The sequence below is a fragment of the Nicotiana tomentosiformis genome, chromosome 5 (assembly GCF_000390325.3).
Source record: "Nicotiana tomentosiformis chromosome 5, ASM39032v3, whole genome shotgun sequence".
Taxonomy (NCBI): Eukaryota; Viridiplantae; Streptophyta; class Magnoliopsida; order Solanales; family Solanaceae; genus Nicotiana; species Nicotiana tomentosiformis.
This window is the reverse complement of record NC_090816.1, coordinates 51484152-51487552: the sequence shown is the minus strand read 5'-3', so window position 1 is coordinate 51487552 and position 3401 is coordinate 51484152. Positions and strand designations below refer to the sequence as shown.

At 40.4% G+C, this 3401-nt stretch overlaps 1 non-coding gene across 1 annotated transcript; it reads left to right on the top strand.

Moving 5' to 3' along the window:
• The first annotated feature begins 295 nt into the window (after positions 1–295).
• On the top strand, positions 296–401 carry LOC117273728 (small nucleolar RNA R71). Its single transcript, XR_004503755.1, has one exon. It is a non-coding gene; the product is annotated as a small nucleolar RNA R71 (small nucleolar RNA).
• The last annotated feature ends 3000 nt before the right edge of the window (positions 402–3401 follow it).

The window sequence follows — 3401 nt, the reverse complement described above, 5'->3', positions numbered from 1 at the left end:
TGCATGAGGCTCACTTTGTATCGTAGCCAAGGTCAGCTTCCTTATTTCTTTGACCATAGCATCAAGCTGTACCTGCACAGATGTATTAGCATCAACTTGGTGAACACCAGTTGATCTTCTTCTTTCAGCACTCTCAGAGGGCCACTGATTTGCATCTTCAGATAACATATCAAGAATTGTAACTATCTCCTTTGGAGTCTTCTTCATCAATGGGCCTCTAGCTGTATTGCTCAATGTTCTACCTGAGGTCGGTGTCAATCCATCCCAAAAGTACTGGAGTTGCATCTAGAGTTCAATTCCACTATGTTGACACTTTCTAAAAATCTCCTTAAACCTCTCCCATGCTTCAAAAACAGTTTCAGTCTCTTTCTGACAGAAGTTATAGAGTCCCTTCTAAACTTGCTCATATTAGCTGATGAGAAATATTTATCAAGAAATTTTCTGGTCATCTTATCCCATGTTCTAATCGATCCTGTGGGTAAGTTTCGAAGCCACTGCTTTGCATCATCTTTAAGTGTGAATGGAAATTCCCTTAAGTACAGTGCATCTTGTGACACATCATTATATTGAAAGGTATTCATAATCTCCTTGAAATCCATTAGATGTGTGTTTGGATATTTGTTCATCTTTTTTCTGAAGACACATCAATTCTGAAGGGTTTGAAGCAACCCTTGCTTCAATTCAAAATTGTTAGCTCCAATTGGAGGTGGTCTCGCACTTGATAATCCTTGGTTGTAGAATGGTCTAGCATAATCTCCAAGTGATCTCCCTAGGACGAGAGGTATATTTTCGAACTGGTCTGTAGCCAAGGGTTGATTTTGAGCAGTTCTCCGAGCCTCTCTTCTCCATAGATAATATGTTCATCTCTAATGGTTGTTCCCTCAGCATCTCGTGTAGCTTTTTCTCGTTTTTGGGATGCCTCTCTGGCAACCAAATCTACATTATCATCACCGTTTCCAGCCATAGTTTCTTTGGTTGAGGATTACCCAACCTATTCTAATGTCTCTGTGAGATTTCTTTCCTTCCTCAGCTATCGTAGATTTTTTTTATCTCTAGCTCGTATGGTAGCACTACTTTCGTAGAAGCTCGAGTCATGCACAAATCTTAACTTGTAACCTGTGCACAGTCAAAGAACACCAACCGTAAAAAGGGAACAATAAAGATAAAATAAAAAGAAAAATTCCTAAATTAGCACTACAAACTATTTCAAACACTATTGATTGCCAATCCCCCAGCAACGGCGCAAAAATTTAACGAGCGCAAAACACACACATAATTAATGCTCGCTAATCAAAGATAATATAGTATCCACAGGGATTGGATTTAAAAATTATTCTTGTAGTTTCTAGTTTGATTGCTATCCAGGAGGATCAACAGTTGAGATTTATATGATTACAACTTAAAATTACCTCAGAATCTAAAGCTATTGACTAGTGACTATCAAGACAAGGAATAAACAAATAAGGTTATCAGTGGGAGAAGATAGGGTTTTGACTGGATATGTGTAAGATAATTGTTTGGGATCTAACTCTAGATAATTCACTTCTAATGTTCAAGTGAGTCTCTCGAATTCACTCAATTATTAGTTCAAACGTTCAGTAGAAACTCCTCTCTCGATTAAGCCTCAACCTCACAAGATGAACCAAATTAAGCACTATGAAGATATACAAGGATGCATAGTGGATTGGTCCTTAGGAAAACCTCTTTTGATTATTCTCCTAACTAGGTTTAATCAATGATTCAGCTAGCCTCTTTTGATTACTTAGTAAAACATATGAACTCAACAAACAATATAATGCAAAGATATCAAAAGTTAAGCCTCTCTCGATTACATGAACTAGTGAATATAGATGCAACAATTTAATCTTCCAAAATGATTCAATACATAAAACTAAAGTTATAATCCTTAAACAATCATCAATACACCAAATCCATCAAACCCTAAAGGGAACTACTCCATAGACATGGAGAAATTCATCACAAATAAAATTAATGTATAGGAAAACATAAATTCAATCCAAACTCAAGTCTTGAGTGAGGAAGGAATGATAAAATCATTGTGCTTGTGTTCATCCAACTCCTCCTTAGGTCCAAAGTATGTCAAAGACCAGGAAATAATATTTTTTCATGTATTTATACCAAGTAGGGTCGCCCCAGATGAAACCTCATTCTCCTAGGCGAAATATGACATTGGTATGTAAACATTACACAGGCACGATGCATGGGGCGACGCGCCATGCGGGGATTTAGTGGGGAAATCTAGAGAGCATCACCATTGACAGGCAGTAGGATTTGGGCAGTCGCGGTGCACCACACGCCGCCCCACACGCCGCGGTTGTTGAGTTTTCTTAGAATACTGATTTTTGCTTGATTTTTGACATCCAGACTTGGTCCTCGACCCCCGAACACAATCTTGGCATAATCCTTTTGGCTTTTAATCAGACTTCAAAGCTCAAAATAGCTTGAATTAGGTCCACAACATCTACATAACTCGGAATCACTCCTACAAGGCATAAAACACACAATGAGTGCAAAACACTACCATTTAAAGCTCAAATACACAAAATATGCAGTGAATTATAGTGTAATAAGCGACTAAAACATTTAATTATAGCCTACCATAAGTCTTTCTATTCTCTCACATGTGGTGAGAACACGAGCTTCGGCTACCGATGATGGTGCCCTCGGTACCAGTGTTTTTAGAGGCTGGGGCAGAGGCCGAGTTTGAGGTGGTTAATGTTCTACAGTGAAGGGTCATACTAGGGCTACGATTGAGGAGCCTTTAGTAGTTCCGGTTAGGGAGCAGGCACCTGAGGTGCCTGTTGCTACACCTAGACTTCAGGAGACTATGGCACATTTTTTGAGCATGTTCAACACCATGGCTCGGGTAGGATTTATCCCAATTGCACCAACTATTTCTCAAGCAAGGGGAGGAGCTCAAACTCCCTCCGCCTATACTCCAAAGCAGTGGGCCCATGTTGATCAGGTTTTGGGTGTTATACTGGTAGAGCCCATGATCGCGATTCAGTGTGAGGTCAGGCCGGTGGCATTAGAGGAGGAACAAAAGAGGCTTGAGAGGTTCAAGAAGTACTTTCCTCCTACTTTCAGTGGCGTAGTTTCTGAGGATGCACATGGTTTTCTAGATTAGTGTCACTGTATTCTATGCACTATGGGCATAGTGGAGGTAAGCGGGGTTGACTTTACTACTTTCCAGCTGACGGGGTTGGCGTATAAATGGTGGCGGGCTTATGAGGAGAGTAGGCCAGTTGATGCAACGCCTCTTACTTGGGCTCAGTTCACTTATCTGTTCTTGAGGGAGTTTGTTGCAAAGACCCTCAGGAATGGGTTGCACACCGAGTTTGAGCAGTTATGCTAGGGAAAGATGATGGTGTCCGAGTATG